Here is a 27,897-nt window from a genome sequence, read left to right as displayed (position 1 = left end):
AGCAATGATTTGTAAAAATAAAAATCAAATACTTTATGTAATCAGTCCAAATATAATTAAATCCTAAACTACAATTCCAAAATTACAAAATTATTCCAAAAGTTAGCCAGTGAATGTTCTCTTCATGAAAAGATTTATAAGCACACAATAAACTCTATTTGGTCTACACTTACAATATTATCCATTAGCAGAGAACATCACTGGATTAATTAAAGTTAGGAATTCATATCATTTCATGGTCTTTTGTTTTGCTTTTCTGATGCCCTTTACATTCTGCTGTATATCCTTTGTTCTCAGACTGTTCAACTATGCCAACTGTGGAATATTCCATATCTGAAGTTTTCTAGGCTACTGCACCCAATATTTATTCATCGTCATTCCCAGCATTCCACCAACTAACCTCAGCATACACCAGTCATATTTACTTAATTTCTGAGGGGTGTGTATTAGGTTCAATAATAGGAAACCAAGTGCCTGGATGGTTCAGGGAGTTAAATGTCTGACTCTTGATTTTTGCTGAGGTCTTGATTTCAGGGTTGTGGGATTGAGCCCCATACAGGCTCTGCACTGGGCTTGGAGCCTGCTTGGGATTCTCCCTCTCTCCTTCTCCCTTCCCCTCCCCACCCTAATTAATGAAATAATGACAAACAAATCAATAAAATAATCCATATAGATATGATTATTAATAAGCACTAACATTTTTCATTATGATAATGCCTTTATGCCATAGAAGTTGTTTGAATAGTAAAAAGTCTACTACACCTATTTTGGGGCATCTGGGTGTCTCAGTTGATTAAGGGAATGCCTTCGGCTCAGGTCACGATCCCAGCGTCCTGGGATGGAGTCCCACATCGGGCTCCTTGCTTGGCAGGGAGCCTGCTTCTCCCTCTGCCTCTGCCTGCCACTCTGTCTGCCTGTGCTCGCTCGCTCGCTCTCCCTCTCTCTCTGACAAATAAATAAATAAAATCTTTAAAAAAAAAAAAAAGCCTGCTGCGCCTATTTTATCCCCTCTATTTCCAACTAGCTGGCCTCACAGATTTGTTTGGAAGTCTCATTTGACCTCATAAAATGAATAAATCTCTGCTGGTGTTCACTCTGTAACCCAGAGTGGACAATCGCATGATTGAACATATGAAAAAACCCTTTATTCACATATTTAAGCCAACAATGCGATTTTTCTATCTCTGTGATCTTGGATAGTTAAGTTCATATTTAAGGCTGTGCCTGAATCCTATCTCAAAAGCTTTGTTTCATCTCAGTTTGAGCTGCAATCATATGTTCCTTTTTTTATTATGTTTTTAAGGTGCTCCCAGTGCACTCCAATGTGAATTTACATACATGATATAAACTATATTTTAAGTCAGGCTATCTCAGAATGTACTTTGTATTTTGAGAATTCCATTTCACTAATTTACACCAATGACTGAATAAATCGGGTTGTGAAGTACAACATTTGTTTCAGAGAATTTATTCTCCTAAAGTTCCTGTGTCATAGAAAAGGAGACATACACTACCACTAAAAAAAGACAAGGTAGCAATACTATCATCAAATAATTTCACATAGTGCCTTGTCTTTCCCCTAAAATAATTTGCTTGATTGTTCTGTACACTTAACCTACACTTAACAACCTTTCCTCTTAAAGTTAAAATGAATTTGGTTGGTAGTTTTAAAACAGTATAAAACAGTATAAAACAGTATAAAAACAGTATAAAACAGTTTAAAACAGTTTAAAACAGTATAAAAATTGTGTATTCTAGGGGCGCCTGAGTGACTCAGTGGGTTAAAGCCTCTGTTTTCGGCTCAGATAATGATCTCAGGGTCCTGGGATCAAGCCCCATATCTGTCTCTCTGCTCAGTGGGGAGCCTGCTTCCCCCTTCCTCTCTCTCTGCCTGCCTCTCTGCCTACTTGTGATCTCTGTCTGTCAAATAAATAAATAAACAAACCCCCCCCAAAAATTGTATTCTAATGTAATCTGTAACCCATTTGCATTTCATGTAAAATTGGCATGTATATTTTTTCAAATACCATCTTAAAATCTGGTCTCCATTTTTGCCAACCATTGCATGTTTTTTATTATTTCATTTTTTGCTCTCATTTTTATAACTTTATTATTCAATTTTTCATTTTTCTTGGTAGCCATATATTTGTCCTATTCTTTATTTATTTTTTTTAAAGATTTTATTTATTTATTTGACAGAGAGAGATCACAAGTAGACAGAGAGGCAGGCAGAGAGAGAGGGGAAAGCAGGCATCCTGCCGAGCAGAGAGCCGGATGCGGGACTCGATCCCAGGACCCTGAGATCATGACCTGAGCCGTAGGCAGCGGCTTAACCCACTGAGCCACCCAGGCGCCCTTGTCCTATTCTTTAAAGGATTAACTAGAGATTGAAAAATTCTATTTTAGGGGAGCCTGCGTGGCTCAGTGGGTTAAGTCTTTGCCTTCAGCTCTGGTCAATATCTCAGGGTCCTGGGATCGAACCCTGCATTGGGCTTTCTGCTCAGCAGGGAGCCTGCTTCGCCCTCTCTCTCTCTCTGCCTGCCTCTCTGCCTACTTGTGATCTCTCTCTGTCAAATAAATACATAAAATCTTCAAAAAAAATTCAATTTTACTTTATCAAAATCTAATATAACTTGAATTTATTGCTATTTATCATCCTCTTGATTTTATATTGTTCTAATGAATTTTAATTCACTGTCTATTCTAAATGAGAAATATGGCATTTTTATAGAGTCAAAAATGATTTAAATTTATTCATGTATTTATGCTTCCTATAACTGTACATTTCTTTCTGCACTTCCAAGATTCTATCTAGATTTTTTTCTTTTGCTTGAAAACTATCCTTTAATGTTTCCTAACAGAAAACCACTTTTGTTGGTGATACATTCAATGACTGTTTTGTCAGAAATATGTTTTTTCATTTTCATTTTTGAAGGAAATTTTTGTTGGATAGAGTGGTAAATTGGCATAAATTTCATTCATTTATTGGTTAAAATGTGGCATTTTACCTTAATTCTTATTGTTTTGAAGATAATATTTTTGATCTGTGTGTTTTAGAAAACTTATTTTATATTTGAATTTTAGCAGTTCTTCCTTGGGCACCACAGTGTGAATTTGTTTCCATTGTTCTTAGGGATTGTAAGAGTTTCTTCAACTTGTTGATTTTTAAATGCTTCCCACCTGAGATATTTACTCATCATTATCTAGTTAAATATTGCTTCTTCCCCACTCTTCTTTCATCTATATTAAGGGCTTTAGGTCTTCCAACTATATCTCTGTTTTTCTTTCTTTTTTACTTTATATTTCTTTGTCTCTCTATGATTCAGTCTAGTTTTCTACCGACTCATATTCAAATTGCCAATTCCCTCTTAACTTGTTTAATCTGATATTAAACCATCCTTTAAGATCTTAATTTATTTACTATATTTTAATTTTAAAATATCCATTTGTCAACTTTCATAGTTTACAGTTTTGTATAAAAAATTTAATCTTATATTTCATCTCAGGGAGAGTAAGCTTGGTATTTTGCAATCTATGCCTGATAACGCCATCCATCACCTGGGTATCCTGTAGGTTTATCTCTGTTATTTGTTATTTTTTGTTTATAATTACATTATTTATTTTCATTTATGACCGATTAGACTTCTGAGTATATGATTTGGTGTGATCAATGGAATATAAAATTAGAGGTCGAAAATTATGTTGTTTTCACTCCCAAGACAGCTTATGTTTACTTCTGTTCTTTGATGTGTCCCCTTTGTCCATGAAAAGTACTGCTTAGCTAACCAGCTTCTCAGAAATCCCTCCTCAGCAGTCAATAGCAGAAGAGTGGTACTAAATGCTAGCCTTAACCTCTTATCTTTTTTTTCCTTATCTTTTTTTCTTATTTTTTTTTAAAGATTTTATTTATTTATTTTTGTCAGAGAGAGAGAGAGCAAGAGCTAGCACAGGCAGACAGAGTGGCAGGCAGAGACAGAGAGAGGAGCAGGCTTCCTGCCGAGCACGGAGCCCGATGTGGGACTCGATCCCAGGACGCTGGGATCATGACGTGAGCCAAAGGCAGCCACTTAACCAACTGAGTCACCCAGAAGTCCCTTTTCTTATCCCTTTAGGTAAGTTTTATTTTTTTTTCCTCCAGTGCCTTAAAAAAATAGATAATAGCTGTTAGCAACCCAATATTGCTTCCATCAGATAATTTTCATATTGTGTCTAAATTTTATAGTTTTTATTCACTAGGAGAATTTATCCAGATTACTTTTAATGTAAATGACACCTTGATTTTATAAAAACGCATATATTTATGTATTTCATGGCCTTTTTAAAAATTAGCATATGTAGTATGACAACAGAATTAGGTAAGCAACTTATTTATTGTGTTCACATTAAAATTAAACTCATGTGCATAGTTGTATGTAGTTGCAATGGAGAGAAAATTCAGTATCAACACAAAGGAGACCAAAAGTGTTGTTTGTGGTCTAGACTACTTGGAAACAGAAAAGTTAAAAATGGTATTAACTTATCCTTGTTTCATATTCTATTTGGTTAGGAATGATAATGAATTTATATATTTGTCAAAACATATCAGAGCTATATTTTGTGGCCTTAATGATGCTGGTAATCCAAAGATTAAAACTATCTAATGAAACAGTAGTTTGTTTTGGAAAACTTACTGAAGAGGAATAAATGCCTTATTTGAAGTGTAACAATCTCTAGAATATAAATGCGTAGATTAATTTTAAATTATTTATTGATCTTAATTATAAACATCCAGCTAAGCAATATATTATTTATTTCAGCTCTCATAAACTAAAAAGGCACAAAAATTAAAATTTGAAAATTTAAAGAAAAATATAATGCTGATAAAGTAAACTGAAATGTAAAAAATAAACTATGCTGAGGCTATTTGTGAAGATGGGTACACTAATTGTAATATTCTGTTTCCATTAATGAATTGTGATTCCTATAATTAACATTTATTCTCCAAACTTAAAATGATATTTTATGTTTAGTATACCTTAATATTTGAGTCTCTGGTTGTGAGATTTTGTCCAATCAAAAGTTATAGCAATGCCAACTTTGTGGAATAAATAAATTGGAATCAGTCATGAAAAAATAGGATAATAAACACTGACATAAAGACTGAGATGAGACTTACTAATCACATCACTTAGCAACAGCTAATGAGGAGGCCATCATGCCAATTTATCCACCAAATTATATAATTCGGCTGAAGCATCAGAAGCAAATTAGAGATTTTAATGATTATCTGAAGAGTTGCACACAATGTAAAACTGGCCAGTCCTTCTTTAAATTGTAGTTTGGTTAAAAAAAAAAAAAAAGGTGAGCCTAAAATTTTAAAATGTTGGCCCAAAATATCATATAAAGCTAGTCTGAAGGCTTAGAGGGAATCAGAAGTGATGTGAATCCAAATTTTTTTTTTTCTCTTGAAAACCTAAGTCCCCATAAATGACCATTTTTCTCTGGTATATTTTTTTTAAAATTGTCTAGTATCTATAAGATAATCCTGTTTAAAATCTTAGCTATACAATATAATTTAATATTTTAATATCCTGTCGAATTTAGTAGCTGTTGAGGAAGGAATTCTTAAACATTTTAAGGAAAAATATTATGTATCCTCTCCTCTCACCTATTACATAAAGATCAAAAATATTTGTATATGTGTGTCTCTAAGGACATTAAATCTCAGAATGTAAACCAAAGACACTTTCAAAGAAAAACTTTTCATCCGTGTTACTGACCAACATTAAGGGTACATTTAGCCAGTAAGTGCTAATGATGAATAAATTGGTGCCATAACACATACTTTGAATTAGTGTAAGCATAGAAATATTTTTTTTTAAAAATGGGAGTAAATTTAACTTTTCTTTTAATTATGACCATAGAATTCATATTTACACTTTTGAAAAGTAAATAAGAAGTAGCAGCAAACAAATTAAGTTTTTATGCCCTTAAAATAGTTAATGTAACTTTGTGTCTATTTATAAATAATGATCTGCACACAGTGTAAGGTGAATTTACATGTGTTGATTTACTTAAGATTAAGGTGCCAAGTATTACCTAACTGATATCAAATTATATTATAATTTTAAATCTTTCTTATTTTTTTAGAGATGGGAGAGAGGAGAAGGACAGAGGGAGAGGGAGAAAGAATTTTAAGCAGGCTTCATGCCCAGCACAGAGCCTGACACATGGCTCAATCTTGCAACCCTGAGATCATGATCTGAGGTGAAATCTAGAGTTGGATATTTAACCAGTTGAGGTACCCAGGAACCCCTGATTTAAAAATCTTATATGGAATTAACATTCAAACCAGTGTATTGACAGAAATAGACCACTTTTGAAAAAAGGCAATGAACTAACAGAAGTCCACTTATTGAACCAAGTTTCAGGTTTTTATTTTTTTTTAAACTTGTTTAATGATATATTTTCACTGGAGAATAATTGTTTTCCAAAATACATGTTAGGTTTTAAACATAAGAGTCTCATTAAGTGTATACTATGCAAACTTTGAGGTTCACAGCAAGGAAGTATTGATGATTCTACAGTTTTATATTATTTTTATATTTAGGCATATATTCTACATTACATTTTGATGCTTTTTAGAAAATCACTTTTCAGAAAAAAATAATGGGCACGTGCACATTTTAAATTGCATTTTTATCAAGAATGCTTCTTTTGTAGAAATATGATTATGATACAAAACTAAAGGGTGAAAGAAATCAATATTGATAATAGACTAGATGTTAAAAATAATATTAGTATGAAAATAGGAAGAGTGTGAGAAAGAGGATTAGGTAGCATATAACACAGCTAAGAATATTAAAAGAAAGTCAAATTGGGTAATCAGAGAAAAACAAATCAGCATGCATCAGCATTTCATAGTTAACTGATTTAGGGGAGCGGGCTATGGACATTGGGGAGGGGAGGCGAACCATAAGAGACTATGGACTCTGAAAAACAACCTGAGGGTTTTGAAGGGTCAGGGGTGGGAGGTTGGGGCAACCTGAGGGTTTTGAAGGGTCAAGGGTGGGAGGTTGGGGGAACAGGTGGTGGGTAATGGGGAGGGCACGTTTTGCATGGAGCACTGGGTGTTGTGCAAAAAGAATGAATACTGTTACGCTGAAAAAATAAATAAAATGGAAAAAAAAAAAGATTTTATTTATTTATTTGACAGACAGAGATCACAAGTAGGCAGAGAGGCAGGCAGAGGGAGAGGGGGAAGCAGGCTCCCCGCTGAGCAGAGGGCCCAATGCGGAGCTAGATCCCTGGACCCTGAGACCATGACCTGAGCTGAAGGCAGAGGCTTAATCCACTGAGCCACCCAGGCGCCCCTTAACTGATTTTTTTCTTTAAGATTTTATTTTATTTATTTGAGGGAGAGCAAGAGAAAGAAGGAAAGAGAGATCATGAGCAGGGGGAAGAGATGGAAGCGGAGAGAGAAGCAGACTCCCCACTGAGCAGGGATCCCAAAGCAGGACTCATTCCCAGGATCCTGGGATTATGACCTGAGCTGAAGGCAGAAGCTTAACTGACAGAGCCTCCCAGGCGCCCATAGTTAAGTGATATTCTTATCAAAATAATAGAAGCTGTGGATGAAGTCATACTTTACTTTCACTGGACACTATATGCTGCATGACTGAAAAAGTGCCATTTTCTCCGAAGAGAAACAAATAATATTATATATGATATATTATATATGAACTATATATATGATATGTATACATATACATGAGATATATATGTGTCATTGTTATCTGTGCATGAATGAATATTTAGACATAGAAACTACATATTTTTTATGTGGAATATGCATATGATACGAGAGGGGATATATGTAAATGAGATAGAGACAGAAAGAGAGAGGTTATGTTAGCAACTATTATCTCAATATACTAAACTAGAGAGAAGGGAAAGCTAATATTTAAAACCCACTTCATAAAAGCACTTTACCTATTTACATAAGTTCTTCTGCAAATTTCACCGGCAAGTTCTTCCCTTAAACACTGTACTGAAAAGGGCCACTATAGAATTCTGAGTAAAGTTCAGTTGTTGTGCCTTTTTCTTTTTTCTTTTTTTTTCCTGATTCAAAATCCATTAATTTCCTTTTTACTCTGTGGGTTCTCCTGACCTTTATAATAATGTGAAAAATATACCTATAATTAGGGGTAAAGAAAAAATGAGGGTCTACCCTAGAAGGAAACTCATCCAGCTTTTCTCAAGTGAAATCAAACACAAGGTTTAGCTGCTGATTAAATGCTTTTAAGAAGGGGTGTAACTCACAGGAATGATAATCCTTTTTTCACCAGTGTTTTTATCATTTTTATCATTATTTTAATAAAATTCAAATGAATCTTTAATTACATTCAAGTAAAACAAAAAAATATGTATTATCTACTCATTTATTTACATATGCAATTTGCATTAACATATATTATAGTAATCATGAAAGTTATTATTAGCAATATTACATAGATGAGGAAACTGAGAACCAAAAAATCTAAATCTAATGATTTCACCACAATATGACAAAGAACCTTTAAATCAATATTCTTTGACTCCTAACTAATCATTCTTTCCAAGGTTAGTGATTCCTAAGCCTTTTATCACATTTTGTGTTTTATTATGATATATCAGTCTGAATATAACTCATTGATCTAAAGTTAACTTATATGTGAATTTGAAAATTTAATTAGATGAATTTAAAGAGTCCACCTTACTAGTAATAGGCTAATATTGGAAAACAATTTCAATGTATTTGACCTATTCGGACATTGTATCTTTTAAAGATATTAATTACAATGTTAAGTATTTTATTCTTTCCCAAAGAATGAGGTGGAGGCTACGAGAACCCAAGTTATTTGCCTAAATTCGCACAAACTGTGAGTAGGGGAGGCAAAGCCATGTGTATTTGACCTCAGAAGCCTTATTCTTTCAACTACATGAGAATAAATAATGGCTAAAAAAATAAAGCCATCAGATAGCTAACAAAACTTCCTTTTATTCACAAGAAATTAAATGGAAAACTTGGGCGCCTGGGTGGCTCAGTGGGTTAAGTCTCTGCCTTCAGCTCAGGTCATGGGGTGTCTCAGGGTCCTGAGATGGAGTCCCACATCAGGCTCTCTGCTCAGCAAGGAGCCTGCTCCTCCCACTCTCCCTACTTGTGATCTCTCTGTCAAATAAATAAATAAAATGTTAAAAAAAAAAAAAAAAAAACTCAATGGAAAACTTTAATACACAATGACTGCTTTCAATCTTGGGTAAAAATAGTGAAAATGACTTGTGCTTACTTGTGGTTAAACCAGATTAAAAAAAAATGCTTGAAGATAAATACTTCTTGAAGGTGGAAACATTAAAAAAAAACAAAAACAAAAACCACCTAGGGGCACCAGTCTGGCTTAGTCCACGTAGAGTCATGTGTTCAGGCCACAATGGGCATATAACCTAATAAATAAGTATATATATATATATATAGAGAGAGAGAGAGAGAGAGAGAGAGAAGAAGAAGAAGAAGAAGATGACAATGATGAAGAGAAAGAAGAAGAAAAAACCTACCCATACCTACTAATCACAAAAGTAGAAATTACCGTTTTCTCAAAAATAAGAATTTCCTTATTTTTTTCCTAAAAGTAAGCTTAAGAACAAGCCTAATGTGTCCATCACAGTCTGAAACTCAAAGCTGTAGATTAACTAGTATTCCAAATTTATCCTTCAATATGCTGTGAATTTGTTTGAAGAAAAAAATTACTGTATATGCAATAGTTGATCATTGATGAAAATTAGCATATAAAAATAGTTTCAAATTTAATCTATGACTTAGTTGCTTTTAGAATAACTTGAATTATTCCAAGGCAGGAATATGAGCTTAGCTATAACTAGATTTGACCTCTTTACCAAATGTCCGAGTCCTTTCAAATGCACTGGCTTCACGGGAGTCTGCTTTGTTGTCATCTTGGATGAACTATTATAGGACTTACTGCTGAGAATCAAAGGAAACTACATTTGGACCTTTAAGTTGTACCAGTAACATTGTGCTACTTATCCTGAAGTTATTTTGGATCAGGGAGATATGTTACAATGCGCTCTGAGCCCTTGGGGAGGCTCATTTTTCTACCCTTCATTTTTTTATCTCAGAGGTAATTCTATAAGTTTTACTGTAGAAGTTCTTGAAAAGACATTTTACAAGTTTACTTAGGGCCATCTCTAAATTTGTTAATGTTTGTTGTTTTATTATTACTTTTTTTAATAAGAAAACCAAACAAGTCATCATATGTAAGAGCAGACATTCTCAAGATGTTCCTTGAGTTCAGAATTTGGTATCTACTAATTACTATGTAACCCAGGCAACTTAAATATTCTCTTTATGCTTGCGTACATATATATTTTTATAAAATTAATATAATGATAGAACAGATTTCCAAGAAATGTTGAAGTGATTAGTTAGAATCTATGTATAAATTACTCACTCATGTGGCTGGCCAAAAAATGATATTCATACTAATAAGTGCAATTATTATTATTATGCAAATTATATAAATTGAGAAACACTTGATACCATTGACAGTTATATTGAGAGTTTATTCAATAATCATTTATATATATATTTTTATGACTTTGATAATAGTACTAAGCCAATGACATTAAAGTCAAATGAGATTCAATATCTACCTTTAAAAACTACCTTTTTGTAGTTAGTAATGGAAAAGTTACAAAAAGATTGATAATATTTTGACTGAGATAAGTTTTTTTGAGTTAGATTTTTAGTACTATGAGCACATTGGAGTATTTTCTTAGACATAGAAAAGTGTTTATTCAGGTTCTTTGCTCATTTTTTTAATTGGAGTAATTGAGGTTTTATGGAGTTTTTTACATATTGAGGGTGTTAATATCTTTTAGATATGTGTTTTGCACATATCTTCTCCCACTCCATAGATAGCATTTTCATTTGGTTGATTTTTATCTTTGCTGTGTAGAAGCTTTTTAGTGATGTAGTTTGTTGATTTTATAAATTTCATTCCTTGGCCTTTAGGTGTTGTATTTAAAAATTTATTGCCAATACCCATGTCAAGAAGCTTTTTTCTTATATTTTCTTCTAAGAGTTTTATGGTTTCAGGTATTAGAGATATTTACAATAGCCAAGATCTGCATACAACCTAAGTGTGCATTGGTACAGATAAGGGACAAAGAATATATGATATCTATATACTTATATAATTGCATATAGATCTTGTGATATATATGTAATAAATGTGTGTAATAAGTATACACACACACATACCATACAGCCATTAAAAAGAAGGAAGTCCAGCTGCTTTTAGTAAGTAGATGAACCTTGAGGACATTATGCAAATGAAATGAGGACAGAGAAAGACAAATACAGCACAATCTCATTTATATGTGAAATATTAAAAAAAAAATAGAACAGAGATTAGACTTGTGATTTCCAGAGATGGGAGGTGAAGGTGAGGAGTATGGGAATTGGGGGAAGGTGGTCAAAAGGTACACACTTCCATTTATAAGATGAATAAGTACTGGGATGTAATGTATAGCATGGTGACTATAGTTAGCCCTGCTGTGTGGTAGATTTGTAAGTTCTAAGAGAAGAGATCCTAAAAGTCCTCATCAAAAGGGAAAAAAAAAATTCTAACTATATGAAGTGATGGAGTTAACTACACTGACGATGGTAATCATTTTGCAATATATTTATGTCAAGGCATTATTATACCTTGGTACCTGGATGGCTCAGTCACTGGGCGTCTGCCTTCAGCTCAGGTCACGATCACAAGGTCCTGGGGTTGAGCCCCACATTTGGTTCCCTGTTCCATGGGAAGCCTGCTTCTCCCTCTCCCATTCCTCCTGCTTGTGTTCCCTCTCTCGCTGTCTGTCTCTCTGTGAAGTAAATAAGTAAAATCTTTTAAAAAGTTTATATAGTGTTGTATGTTTATTATATCTCAACACAACAAGAATAAAATAAAAAGTGAAATAAAATGAATGGTAAAGTAAAAAATTAAGTACTATGTAATGCATAACAAAGTAACTAAGCTCCCAATCAGAAGGAAGGTTTTAGAGAAGTTTGTTACTCCCAACAGGAAATAATCATTGAGCTGAATCTTGAAGGAAGTGTTAACAGGAAAATGATAGGTGAAGGGCAAAAGTATTCTGAATATAATCAGGAGTCTCCTCAAAGACCATAAGCAAGTGACAAAGATGTGATGTAATGACTGAGTAATGTGAAGCAGGTCAGCATTTATATGTATAATCAGGCATTGACTAATAAAGAATTTTGAGATCGATTACATCTGAAGATTGAAACTTATAGTAATAACTTGGGAAATATCTTAAAGGAAAACGACATGATCAGAATTTCCTTATGAAAATATTTCTAACCTCACTGCAAATAGCAGCATGGAATGGGAAAAAGTTAGAGTGGGTAACCTTTAAGATAGTGTTAGAATTATGGAAGGGAAATGTGGAGGGGCTGAACCTGTAACATAGTTGATAGATTGTTAATATATGAGTAATATTAAATTCAAGGTGGATTTCAATAATAATATTAGATCTACAGTGGGCCTTTAGTCAATAATAATACTTAGTTCTCTCATTTTATATATGAGCAGACTGTCAGGGACATTCAGTGATTTCATCAAGGTTATATCAAATTAATGGTTAAGATAGCAGGATTGCAACCAAATGTTCTAATATTGACATTAATGTTAAATTGCCTAATTTATCTGAAACTTCAAAACAATAGAAATATGAGATAGCTTCTGGATTTTAGAACATGAACCAGAGGACCTGAATTCTCTCAGGATCTCCGGGGAGATAAGGAAAATCAGTTTTACTCTGTGTCATTCAATGAGATCAATTGAAAAGGCTTCTGTCAGCTTCCATTCTGAAATTCAGACCACTTTTCTTAGTTCTCTAACAGGGCCTGTTAGGGGGACCCACAAAGGATCCTCTAAGAGGGGCTACCCTCTAATAAGTGTGTAGATCTTGGAGAGCTTCCTGATTCCGATGAACTCAGAAAACTGGAGAGAGACTAAACATGTGCCAAATTGTTCTTAGTTCATATATTTGAAAGAAAACTGCTTGGCTTGTGTCCAGGGAGGCCTATGGACATAGAGGTGGCTAAAGACAGAGTTTGCAAAGTTAATCCATGCAGACACACAATAGTAAAAATGATGTGTCCTCTACCATTTGCTTGTTACCCACTGCTCCCAAAGTTCAACAGTCTAATTTGTTTAAATAATAGGAAATGGTATTTATTTTCAGTATTTGCAATGAACAATGAAAATTTAAATAGTGGCACTGCAGAATTTAAGGCCAGTACATTAATCCATTTAAAAAGGAGGTTTATACATTTTTTTAAGATTTTATTTATTTATTTGACAGACAGAGATCACAAGTAGGCAGAGAGGCAGGCAAAGAGAGGGGGGGAGGCAGGCTCCCTGCTGAGCAGAGAGCCAGATGTGGGGCTCGATCCCAGGATCCTGGGATCATGACCTGAGCTGAAGGCAGAGGCTTTAACCCACTGAGCCACCCAGGCACCCCAAAAAGGTTTATATTAACTTTGGGAAAAATTTAATGATCAACTGAGAAAGGTGCCATGGTTTTTCAGCATTATTAGAAGGAAATGATTAAATAAAGAAGTTGTGGTTATCACAACCTAGTTGTTCAGAAAACAGAGTGCTCCAAACTTTTCCCCAGCTCTTATTTACAATCCTGTTCAAATCTCCACTCCCATTCTGAAACAACTCAGCTTTGACAGAGAACCATCATCTGATTCTGAATCAAAACTGTCTTGCCATTTGCTAGTATAAAAAGGTGGAATTTTTTTTTCCTTGAGAAAAAGTGTCAGATTTTCCAAAGGGCTGAAAAAAGAAAATCTGATTATAGTTCTTAAAATAGGTTTCTGCATAGGAACAGGTGGGAGACTGTGAACTGAATTCAGGAGAAGAGAGAATTTCCATGTGGCATTTTGTTCTTCTGAAAGTTCAAGTCTTTTTTTTCTCTGGTCTGGTACTAAAAAATGAAGAATTTAAATATGACTCTCTGGGATGGGTGATTCCTTTGTGGAAGCCACTGTCTTATAACAGTTTTGGGGTGAATTTAGCCATGTCATTGGAAATGGATTATGGAATGCACTTGGCATAAAAGAGTCAACAAGAAGGAAAGAGGCATATGGTCGCCAGTTCTTTGATTATCCCACTGAGCAGCATGGCATTGCATATGCCGTCTGTTGGATGTAGAGTGGGTTTTCCATTCCTATGGATGAATACTGTTTTTCTTTTTACTTCCTTCATATATATGTATAAGAGTAATCCCAGTAAGAGAAAAAAAAACAAAATTAACTTCCTGGGTACCAGACATTTGGGGTTTAAGTCTCTGCTGTATACAAAAGGTGTCTGAAAAACAGGTTCCTATCATCTGGAGAGTTGTGATTTCTCTAGCTAGGAGTGTGAAATCTTCCATCCTGTGATAATTTAGGTGTGGTCTCTTTCTAAGTTGAAGGAATAAAACTCTGATTCTTTGGTGACATAGAATCATTTTTTTAAAATGCTGTTTGTCATATCACAAAAGAGTAACTTCTGATCTTCCTATAAGATCATATCTATAAGAACTTACCTTTCTATATACAAACACAGTCGCACACACACACACACACACACACTCCTTTGGGTATTGTACCCTTTGACCATCAGTGTACCTGATAGCGTTGTTTTGGAAAATGCAATACCGAACATAAACACATTTGAAAATCTATGAAAGGATGGAAAAAATGACAGGTGTTTCAAGTCCATACGACTTGCTCTTTTAGAAACTGACATCTATTTTCTCTCTCCAGATTTTACATTTTCTCATAAAAGTCAATGCTAACAAATAGCAACAGGAGAAAGAAGATGACCAAACTCTGGAGGGCCATCAGAACCCTGAAAAGTGCTTGTCTAATTGGCTGGTGTTCTTGCCCTAGATACATATCAAGAATATTTAATATAAAACTAATTTATAAAATCTCTATCTTGCAATACTGAAGCACCTATCTAACTTGGAAAAAAATAAATATACTTTCATGTGTTCTATAATCAAATATGAAGATAAAATTCTATAGTACGTAACATTGGCTTGAGGACAGGAGACATTCACGTAGATAGTACTCTTTTCTGACCATTAATTCTCTAATCTTTGAAATCTGGCAGAAGCCCAGCTCGATTATTTCCAATGTGATTGACAAAAATTCATGAAGCAAGCTTTCAAAGAATTACAGTTCCCTGGTCCCAAATTGAAATTTGCTGATTTCATATAATGCTCATTTCATCATAATGTCTAGAAAGTGGCCTGGGAAGATTTTCCATTGAATCTGATGGCTATTCATGAGCAGAAATGGCTGAATGAGATCAATGAAGATTTGTCCCATTTCTAAACATCTCTGAATCAGTCCATGTTGTTCTGCAGGCCAAATGAATCACATAGTTGGCTTCTTCCTGCCAACATTAGAGACCTTTTTTTTCAAATGAAATTATACTCAGTATCTCATGTTATTAAGTATATATGAGGAATATTTTCTGGTTGAAAGGGGAAAGTGGAGGCCTTCTCCCACTCTTAATTTATGTCTCCAATGCACCCAGAGAAAAGGGCACATAACTAGAAAACCCAGGGCAAAGTTAAATTCAAAATCTTTTTTTTTTTCTTTCTAAGAACTAAATGTGTTAACAAAGGGAAAAGAGGATTAGGTTAATGACAGAAGGACTTCTTTTCTTCTTCTTCTTTTTTTTTAATTTTTTTATTTTGGGGAAAATGCAGAGTGTCCACTCACTTTTCATTCTTGCAATTAGACTATTATTTTCAGATCCACATATCCTTCAGAATGGTATTTTAAATATTTAAGATTCTTAATGTATCACAGGGTATTGTGTTAAATTTAATTCTTAAAATAAATGTACTTGTAAAAAATAAATAAAATAATATAAATGTACTTGTGATTTGATATTTTCTATTACCGTGATGGGCTAATTATAAATAAAATTTACAACACCCTCCAATCTGATATCTTTTTAACATATATTTTCATGGTTTGGTATAACATTTGAAAGAAATATACAATGTACAAAAATGTACTAAAAGTTTCATCATATGCATATAAGTATTTAGTGATATAATTGTTTATGTCATAGAGAAATTTCCCATATTTCCCTCATGTCGTATGAGAAATAATACACTAAAGTATATTCTAAATAGAATTTTTACATTTTAAAAATCTTTTCACATTTAGGAGAGAAGGAAACATTCAAAGAATAGAAAACTAAGTCCTACAATTATCTGGGAACTATTAAAATTACTAATTGAAAAATGATCATTATTTAAAAACTACATATTAAGAGAATGTTTGACTGAGTTAAAAATTTCCAAATTTGGTACTCCTACATTTCTTAAGACCAGGAAAGAGACTGATGACCTTCAATCTAGTAATGTAGTTTATTCCCATTCATATAAAATCAGAAATTCAATAACTTCTAATCTGAAAACATAATGAAACCTCTCTTTACATTAAATTAGAATACAAGCACCAAAGTAATTTTATTATAAGTAAGAAGTCTTCATTTGTCTTTCATATATTTTATGTTTGATTCAGGCAGTATTCTATTTTAGTCATTTAATCAAAAGTTCTATAATTAAATAACATTGCATAATGGGTAAACAAAAGATAAATGAATATTCTGTCTTTTTCCTCTTACAGTGCTGTATTGAAAGGAATTAACATAACCTTGAATTGAAAGAGACATATCTATTTTTTTTTAAGATTTTATTTATTTGACAGACAGAAATCACAAGTAGGCAGAGAAGCAGGCAGAGAGAGAGGAGGAAGCAGGCTCCCTGCTCAGCAGACAGCCCGATGCGGGGCTCGATCCCAGGCCCCTGGGATCATGACCTGAGTGGAAGGCAGAGGCTTTAACCTACTGATTCACCCAGGCACTTCGAGATATATCTATTAGTCTTAAGTCAAATTCAATAAGGTCATTTTAAATGGTGTATTATGATGTTTTTTCTTGGTTAATAATTAATACCTAAATCTATGTTCATTTTAATAATTTTCAAGTAGCATAATTTGTTTGTTCCCACGGTCATTCTTATGAGAAAAATAGGTACAATTTCAAGGATAGCCATAAGAATTTCACATTTTATTTACAATAAATTAGGAAATCCTAAAGCAGAGTCTCTTGTTCATTTCACTACTTGGCTGTTGTCATTTTTTGAGGGATGATAATCCTCATCTAACAGGTCATTTCCTGCCTTTGGTTATTCTCTTGAGAATAACCAAAAATTATTAGAAAACACTATAGACTTTTATTCAACTTGACATTGCTCAAGCAGTATACATTTCACTGCTCAGGTGTCTCTCCATTTTGTGATGAACACTGGCAGAATTACCAGATTTTAGTTGAGATAATACTACTTAATTGTTTTACCTTGACCTCTGTACACATTAATGTTGCAGATGTTACAGTTTATTTGGCTCCTTTATTTTCACATTACAATTCCCTTTATAGGAAGTCTGGCTCCATTCCACGAGGACTGAGATGAGAAGTTCTTGTTTTCCACTAGCTTGTATATCATGGTATCCCTTATTGAAGTCTGCATTCCTGTCTTTCTCTGGTTTCCTAACCACTGCTTTCTCAGTTTACTAAGTGATAAGCTGTCCAGATATCCCTTTAGGTATGAAAGACTCATTTATCCAAGTGCTATTGGCAGATAGAATTCAGTCATCAGCCTGCTTTGGGGTTAGCTTTGACTAAAGAGAATTATCTAGCCCAAACTCATATTCCCTTTCAAGGCAGTCCAAACTCAATAACCATGGATTCCAAGGAATTAAGAGGTGAGTATAGTTATGAAGGCTTCATCTCCTGCCTAATTCTGGATAGCTTTGAAGGGTCATTCCAGGTTGCAAGTCCTGTGTTAGGTCAGTCACAGCCTTCACTGACATGGCATCACACATCAACTTCTTTCTCTAACCAATCCATTTTTAACCACAGATGTTGATCCCAAGAGCCTTCCCTAATAAGCATTCTAAATCCTCTCCCAAGATTCAAAGGGTAATGTTTTTTTTTTTTCCCCTCCATTCCATGCCATGAACTTGGAATCTAGAGAACTGGTCATATTTTTTCTTCTTACAACTTCCCTAATATAGTCTAGAAGCTCATATAAATTGCATCTAAAGGGTATGTATTCAAATTATGACCCACCATAAATGTGACATAAAATAATATGGATCAATATCCACCTTAAATATGGTAATGCAGGGGTGCCTGGGTGGCTCAGTGGGTTAAGCCACTGCCTTCAACTCAGGTCATGATCTCAGGGACCTGGGATCAAGCCCCAAATTGAGCTCTCTGCTCAGCAGGGAGCCTGCTTCCCCCTCTCTGTCTGCCTGCCTCTCTGCCTACTTGTGATTTCTCTCTCCGTGTCAAATAAATAAATAAAATATTTTTTAAAATATGGTAATGCAGAGGTTTTGTACAAATTTTAACTCTGTAATGCAATGCATATTCCTTTAAGTAGTAAAAAACATCTCTTTCCCAAGATGGCGGAGAAGTAGCAGGCTGAGACTACATCAGGTAGCAGGAGATCAGCTAGATAGCTTATCTAAACATTGCAAACACCTACAAATCCAATGGGAGATCAAAGAGAAGAACAGCAATTCTAGAAACAGAAAATCAACCACTTTCTGAAAGGTAGGACTGGCGGAGAAGTGAATCTAAAACGACGGGAAGATAGACCGCGGTGGGAGGGGCCGGCTCCCGGCAAGCGGCGGAGCAACGGAGCACAAAATCAGGACTTTTAAAAGTCTGTCCCACTGAAGGACATTGCTCCAGAGGCTAAACCGGGGAGAAGCCCACACGGGGTCAGCGTGGCCCCAGGTCCCGCAGGGTCACAGAAGGATCGGGAGTGTCAGAGTGTCGCAGAGCTTGCAGGTGTTAGAATGGAGACGCCGGCTACAGAGACAGAGCCAGGGACTGAACTCTCAGCTCGGGGTTACCTTGAACTGGTCGCGGGCTGGGTGAGCTCGGAGCGCGGCTGGAGGCTGGGGATATGGGAGTGATTGGGCGCTGTCCTCTGGGGGCGCACTGAGGAGTGGGGCCCCGGGCTCTCGGCTCCTCCAGGCCGGAGACTAGGAGCCCGCCATTTTCATTCCCGTCCTCCAGGACTCTACAGAAAGCATTCAGGGAACAGAAGCTCCCAAAAGCGAACCCAAGCAGATTACTTAGTCCTGCCCCCGGTAAGGGCGGTGCAATTCTGCCTTGGGCAAAGACACTTGAGAGTCACTGCAACAGGCCCCTCCCCCAGAAGATCAACAAAATATCCAGCCAGGATGAAGTTCATCTATCAAGGAAAACAGGTTCAATACCTAAGACAGCAGTGGAATTGCAGAGGAGGAGAAAGCAAAGCATGGAACTCATGGCTTTCTCCCCATGATTCTTTAGTCTTGCGGTTAATTCAATTTTTTTTTCAATTTTTTTTTCTTTCTTTTTTCTTCTTCTGCTAAATTTTTTAAAACTTTTACCCTTTTCTTTTTTAATGCTTTTTGACTAGTTTATCTAAAATATATATTTTTTATTTCTTTTTTATATTTTTTCTTTATTTGTTTTATTTTTAAAATTTTTTTCTTTTTTTCTCTGAACCTCTTTTTATCCCCTTTCTTCCCCCCCCCCCACAATTTGGGGTCTCTTCTGATTTGGTTACAGCGCATTTTTCTGGGGTCTTTGCCACCCTTTTAGTATTTTGTTTGATCCTTCTTATCCTCTTATCTGGACAAAATGACAAGGCAGAAAAAATCACCACAAACAAAAGAACAAGAGGCAGTACCAAAAGCTAGGGACCTAATCAACACAGACATTGGTAATATGTCAGATCAAGAGTTCAGAATGACGATTCTGAATGTTCTAGCCGGGCTCAAAAAAGGCATGGAAAATATTAGAAAAACCCTCTCTGGAGATATAAAAGTCCTTTCTGGAGAAATTAAAGAACTAAAATCTAACCAAGTAGAAATCAAAAAAGCTATTAATGAGGTGCAATCAAAAATGGAGGCTTTCACTGCTAGGATAAATGAGGCAGAAGAAAGAATTAGTGATATAGAAGACCAAATGAGAGAATAAGGAAGCCGAGCAAAAGAGGGACAAACAGCTACTGGACCACGAGGGGAGAATTCGAGAGATAAGTGACACCATAAGACGAAACAACATTAGAATAATTGGGATTCCAGAAGAAAAAGAAAGAGAGAGGGGAGCAGAAGGTCTACCGGAGAGAATTATTGGAGAGAATTTCCCTAATATGGCAAAGGGAACAAGCATCAAAATCCAGGAGGTGCAGAGAACCCCCCTCAAAGTCAACAAGTATAGATCCACACCCCGTCACCTAAAAGTAAAATTTACAAGTCTTAGTGACAAAGAGAAAATCCTGAAAGCAGCCCGGGAAAAGAAGTCTGTAACATACAATGGTAAAAATATTAGATTGGCAACAGACTTATCCACAGAGACCTGGCAGGCCAGAAAGAGCTGGCATGATATATTCAGAGCACTAAATGAGAAAAACATGCAGCCAAGAATACTCTATCCAGCTAGGCTATCATTAAAAATAGAAAGAGAGATAAAAAGTTTCCAGGACAAACAAAATCTGAAAGAATTTGCAAACACCAAACCAGCTCTACAGGAAATATTGAAAGGAGTCCTCTAAGCAAAGAGAGAGCCTAAAAGTAGTAGATCAGAAAGGTACAGAGACAATATACAGTAACAGTCACCTTACAGGGTAATAATGGCACTAAATTCATATCTCTCAATAGTTACCCTGAATGGTAATGGGCTAAATGCCCCAATCAAAAGACACAGGGTATCAGAATGGATAAAAAACCAAAACCCATCAATATGTTGCCTACAAGAAACTCATTTTAGACGCGAAGACACCTCCAGATTTAAAGTGAGGGGGTGGAAAGCAATTTACCATGCTAATGGGCATCAGAAGAAAGCTGGGGTGGCAATCCTTATATCAGATCAATTCGATTTTAAGCCAAAGACTATAATAAGTGATGAGGAAGGAAACTATATCTTACTCAAAGGGTCTGTCCATCAAGAAGATCTAAGCATTTTAAATATCTATGCCCCTAACGTGGGAGCAGTCAACTATATCAACCAATTAATAACAAAATCAAAGAAACACATCAATAATAATACAATAATAGTAGGGGACTTTAACACTCCCCTCACTGAAATGGACAAATCATCCAAGCAAAAGATCAACAAGGAAATAAAGGCCTTAAATGACACCCTGGACCAGATGGACATCACAGATATATTCAGAACATTTCATCCCAAAGCAACTGAATACACATTCTTCTCTAGTGCACATGGAACATTCTCGAGAATAGGTCACATCCTGGGTCACAAATCAGGTCTCAACCGGTATCAAAAGATTAGGATCATTCCCTGCATATTTTCAGACAACAACGCTTTGAAGCTAGAACTCAATCACAAGAGGAAAGCTGGAAAGAACCCAAATACATGGAGACTAAACAGCATCCTTCTAAAGAATGAATGGGTCAACCAGGAAATTAAAGAAGAATTAAAAAAATTCATGGAAACAAATGATAATGAAAACACAATGGTTCAAAATCTGTGGGACACAGCAAAGGCACTCCTGAGAGGAAAATATATAGCGGTACAAGCCTTTCTCAAGAAACAAGAAAGGTCTCAAGTACACAACCTAACCCTATACTTAAAGTAGCTGGAGAAAGAACAAGAAAGAAACCCTAAACCAAGCAGGAGAAGAAAATAGAAACCAAAAAAACAATAGAAAAAAATCAATGAAACTAGGAGCTGGTTCTTTGAAAGAATCAATAAGATTGATAAACCCCTGGCCAGACTTATCAAAAAGAAAAGAGAAAGGACCCAAATATATAAAATCATGAATGAAAGAGGAGAGATCACCACTAACACCAAAGAAATACAGACAATTATAAGAACATAGTATGAGCAACTCTACGCCAACAAATTTGACAATCTGGAAGAAATGGATGCATTCCTAGAGACATATAAACTACCACAACTGAACCAGGACTAGAAAACCTGAAGAGGCCCATAACCAGTAAGGAGATTGAAGCAGTCATCAAAAATCTCCAAACAAACAAAAGCCCAGGACCAGACGGCTTCCCAGGGGAATTCTACCAAATATTTAAAGAAGAACTAATTCTGGGGCGCCTGGGTGGCTCAGTGGATTAAGCCGCTGCCTTCGGCTCAGGTCATGATCTCAGGGTCCTGGGATCGAGCCCCGCATCGGGCTCTCTGCTCCGCAGGGAGCCTGCTTCCTCCTCTCTCTCTGCCTGCCTCTCTGCCTACTTGTGATCTCTCTCTCTGTCAAATAAATAAATAAAATCTTTAAAAAAAATAAAAAAAAGAAGAACTAATTCTTATTCTCCTGAAACTGTTCCAAAAAGTAAAATGGAAGGAAAACTTCCAAACTCATTTTATGAGGCGAGCATCACCTTGATGCCAAAACCAGACAAGGATCCCACCAAAAAAGAGAACTACAGACCAATATCCTTGATGAACACAGATGCAAAAATTCTCACCAAAATACTAACCAATAGGATTCAACAGTACATTAAAAGGATTATTCACCACAATCAAGTGGAATTTATTCCAGGGCTGCAGGGTTGGTTCAACATCTGCAAATCAATCAATGTGATAGAACGCATTAATAAAAGAAAGAACGAGAACCATATGATACTCTCAATAGGTGCTGAAAAAGCATTTGACAAAGTACAGCATTCCTTCCTGATCAAAACTCTTCAAAGTGTTGGGAGAGAGGGCACATACCTCAATATTATCAAAGCCATCTATGAAAAACCCACCACAAATATCATTCTCAATGGAGAAAAATTAAAACTTTTCCGTTAAGGTCAGGAACACAGCAGGGATGTCCATTATCACCACTGCTATTCAACATAGTACTAGAAGTCCTAGCCTCAGCAATCAGACAACAAAAAGAAATGAAAGGCATCCAAATCGGCAAAGAAGAAATCAAACTATCACTCTTTGAAGATGATATGATACTATATGTGGAAAACCCAAAAGACTCCACTCCAAAACTGCTAGAACTTGTACAGGAATTCAGTAGTGTCAGGATATAAAATCAATGCACAGAAATCAGTTGCATTTCTGTACACCAACAACAAGACAGAAGAAAGAGAAATTAAGGAGTCAATCCCATTTACAATTGCACCCAAAACTATAAGATACCTAGGAATAAACCTAACCAAAGAGGCTAAGAATCTATATGCAGAAAACTATAAAGTACTCATGAAAGAAATTGAGGAAGACACAAAGAAATGGAAAAATGTTCCATACTCCTGGATTGGAAGAATAAATATTGTGAAAATGTCCATGCTACCTAAAGCAATCTACACATTTAATGCAATCCCTATCAAAATCCCATCCATTTTTTTCAAAGAAATGGAACAAGTAATCCTAAAATTTATATGGAACCCGAAACGACCTCGAATAGCCAAAGGAATATTGAAAAAGAAAGCCAACGTTGGTGGCATCACAATTCTGGTCTTCAAGCTCTATTACAAAGTTGTCATCATCAAGTCAGCATGGTACTAGCACAAAAACAGACACATAGATCAATGGAACAGAATAGAGAGCCCAGAAATAGACCCTCAACTCTATGGTCAACTAATCTTCGACAAAGCAGGAAAGAATGTCCAATGGAAAAAAGACCGCCTCTTTAATAAATAGTGCTGGGAAAATTGGACAGCCACATGCAGAAAAATGAAATTGGACCACTTCCTTATACCACACATGAAAATAGACTCAAAATGGATGAAGGACCTCAATGTGAGAAAGGAATCCATCCAAATCTTTGAGGAGAACACAGGCAGCAACCTCTTCGACTCAGTTGCAGCAACATCTTCCTAGGAACATCGGCAAAGGCAAGGGACGCAAGGGTGAAAATGAACTATTGGGATTTCATCAAGATCAGAAGCTTTTGCACAGCAAAGGAAACAGTTAACAAAACCAAAAGACAACTGACAGGATGGGAGAAGATATTTGCAAATGACATATCAGATAAAGGGCTAGTATCCAAAATCTATAAGGAACTTAGCAAACTCAACACCCAAAGAACAAACAATCCAATCAAGAAATGGGCAGAGGACATGAACAGACATTTCTGCAAAGAAGACATCCAGATGGCCAACAGACACATGAAAAAGTGCTCCACGTCACTTGGCATCAGGGATATACAAATCAAAACCACAATGAGATATCACCTCACACCAGTCAGAATGGCTAAAATAAACAAGTCAGGAAATGACAGATGCTGGCGAGGATGCGGAGAAAGGGGAACCCTCCTACACTGTTGGTGGGAATGCAAGCTGGTGTAACCACTCTGGAAAACAGCATGGAGGTTCCTCAAAAGGTTGAAAATAGAACTACCCTATGACCCAGCAATTGCACTACTGGGTATTTACCCTAAAGATACAAACGTAGTGATCTGAAGGGGCACGTGTACCTGAATGTTTATAGCAGCAATGTCTACAATAGCCAAACTATGGAAAGAACCTAGATGTCCATCAAGAGATGAATGGATAAAGAAGAGGTGGTATATATACACAATGGAATGCTATGCAGCCATCATAAGAAATGAAATCTTGCTATTTGTGAGGACGTGGATGGAACTAGAGGGTATCATGCTTAGTGAAATAAGTCAATCGGAGAAAGACAACTATCATATGATCTCCCTGATAGGAGGACGTGGAGATGCAACATGTGGGGTTAGGGGGATAGGAGAAGAATAAATGAAACAAGATGGGATTGGGAGGGAGACAAACCATAAATGACTCTTTTTTTTTTTTTTAAGATTTTATTTATTTATTTGACAGAGAGAGATCACAAGTAGGCAGAGAGGCAGGCAGAGAGAGAGGAGGAAGCAGGCTCCCCACGGAGCAGAGAGCCTGATGTGGGGCTCGATCCCAGGACCCTGAGATCATGACCTGAGACGAAGGCAGTGGCTTAATCCACTGAGCCACCCAGGCGCCCCCATAAATGACTCTTAATCTCACAAAACAAACTGGAGGTTGCTGGGGGGAGGTGGGGTTGGGAGAGGGGGAGGGAGTTATGGACATTGGGGAGGGTATGTGCTATCATGAGTGCTGTGAAGTGTGTAAACCTGGTGATTCACAGACCTGTACCCCTGGGGGAAAAAAAAAAAAGGATGAATATCCAACTTTTGTAGCAACATGGACGGGACTGGAGGTGATTCTGCTGAGTGGAATAAGCTAAGCAGAGAGAGTCAAGTATCATATTGTTTCACTTATTTGTGGAGCATAACAAATGACGTGGAGGACATTGGGAGATGGAGAGGAGAAGGAAGTTGAGGGAAATTGGAAGGGGAGGCAAACCATGAGAGACTATGGACTCTGAGAAACAACCTGAGGGTTTTGAAGGGGCAGGGGGTGGGAGTTTGGGGGTACCAGGTAGTGGGTAATAGGGAGGGCACGTGTTGCATGGAGCACTGGGTGTTGTGCAAAAACAATGAATACTGTTACACTGAAAAAATAAATAAATTTATAAAAAAAACAAAAAACCAAAAATACATCTCTTTCCCAATAGAATTCCTATATGCAAAAATATAATGCAAGGAATTTTTCTTTCATGTATGTCCTCAACTTGAATATTTGTCTTTTGATATGACTACAGTTCAGTTAACTGGAAACTAAGCAGTTTTGTATCAAACTTAATAAGGCATAACTAAAAGTAGAAACTGAGTTTATGTAACAAAGTTTTAAGAGACGGAGATAGGTGTTGGAGGCAGTGGCTACTAGTGATGAGTTACTTGGGATCTTCTGTAGACACATTGCTGGTTTTCATGTACTAGATTCCCACAGTACATGAAAACTATACATGACAGAAAGCTACTTATTTTTTCTGGGATTTACTTTTCTAATTTGTAAAATAGTCATAGTAGTACCTATCTCATAAGGTTATAGTGAGAAATATATGTTAACGATATATAAAACTATATTTATAAATTCTTAAGTGAGTCCTAGCCTAGATTGAATTTTCAGGTGTTACTATATCTTTTTTTAAAAATTTCATTTCTGTAGAAAATTATCATCTTCTCCCTGATGATTTCTCCAAAAATTTGGGGAGGGATATCCAGAGAGATAAAGCTGTGTTCTCCTAGGGCACATTTGCCCATCTAATAGGAAATAGCACTTGTTCTGCCTTTGCTACTTCTGATAAAGAGCTCCCATTATGTTGGAGTTGTTGTTTTTTTTTTTTTTTTAAATTAGTCAAGATCCCTTTGAGAATGATAAGGAGCAGTTCATGTATTTTAAATTCTTAATATGTTTACCTCATTAGGCAAAACTCAAAAATGTCCCCTTAATAGGACTAGATCCCAGCAGATAATCTGTAAATAGACTACAACATTTTCCATATCTCCTCTTCCACAATGGAAGATTTCAGATTTCAGCTGAGATATATGCCTGGGTTCAGTGAATTAAATAGTTTAATCCATATTTAGGTTTCAAAGATTCTGTTATGCTAAACTTAGAGACTGTGAATAAATAGAAAAATGCAATCTAGGTAGGTATTAATTATCAAAGATGTAAATGGTTTAAATTGTCCATCTTTATGAGCAATGTCTGTTTCTATATGTTTTAGATACAAGTATATAGTTTGTTTGTTTTTTCTTCTGTGCATTAATATATTTAGCCAGAAGAACTACCTCTTACTTATTCCTAATATCTGTTTCCTGTCCCGAATCCAGATTTATTATACAATTTATATGAAGTTATGGGTTGTCATTTCTAAGACATTACTACCTGATATGTAAGCTGTTTATGTGGTACTGTACCTGAACCAATTAATGAATAATGATCTCTTGTCATTTTTAGAGAAAAAATGGTAAAATTAGTTCACTTTAGCTATAAAAATAGTCATAATTTTATCACCAACGTCATGTGTTCTTCTTTTCTTTTTAACAAAGTGATCTTTCCCTTCTTACATCAAAAGTTGAAATCAAATTCCCTCTCCTTGGCAGGCTTTGTGACTATGACCAATAGAGTATGACCAAAGTGATGGCATGAGACTCCAAGTCTAGGTTAGAGAAAGCCACTAATAAAATGGTATCAGTCTACCAAATATGCTCTATATTTTTAAATAATGTTAATTCAAGAGTGAATTTAAAATATTAACATTGAGTGGTCAGATCACCAATGTTCTTAAAATTTACATATAGGCTTGACACCACTGTTTCTAAACAAATGAATGAGTCCTGGTCTTTGAGCCATTGGTAGCACTATAAGCTGTGGCCATGACCTTGCTGATGCAAGTTTTAGAACAAACCATGAGTAGTATTGCAGAGAGTTCTGGGAGCGCCTGCATGGCCAAATCACTTAAGTGTCCAACTCTTGATTTCAGCTCAGGTCATGATCTCAAGGCTGTGAGATCAAGCCCCAAGTCGGACTCCATGCTCAGCATGGAGTTAGCTTCTCCCTCTCCCTCTACTCCTTCCCCCTCACTCTTGCTCTTAATTAATTAATTAATTAATTAATCTTTTTAAAAATTTGCAATGTTCTGACAATACTGGCGTAGTCATTTTCAAACTGTTGAGAGTATACTTTTAGACCCCAAATTTACTTAGTTCCCTAAATTTTGTAGGAGAGAGCAAGTGAAAGAAGGTAGGAATCCAAACTGGGCTCAATCTTCATTGTGGCATCACTTTCCCATCAAATTTACTGAAGTGCTGCAGAACTGACACTTGTCAAATGAATAATTCAACCCAGGTTTCATAAGGTGCTCTTGAAACCCGAGGAATCATCTG

The sequence above is a fragment of the Meles meles genome, chromosome 2, assembly GCF_922984935.1.
Source record: "Meles meles chromosome 2, mMelMel3.1 paternal haplotype, whole genome shotgun sequence".
In the NCBI taxonomy this organism is placed as follows: Eukaryota; Metazoa; Chordata; class Mammalia; order Carnivora; family Mustelidae; genus Meles; species Meles meles.
Note: the sequence above shows the minus strand (reverse complement) of the source record.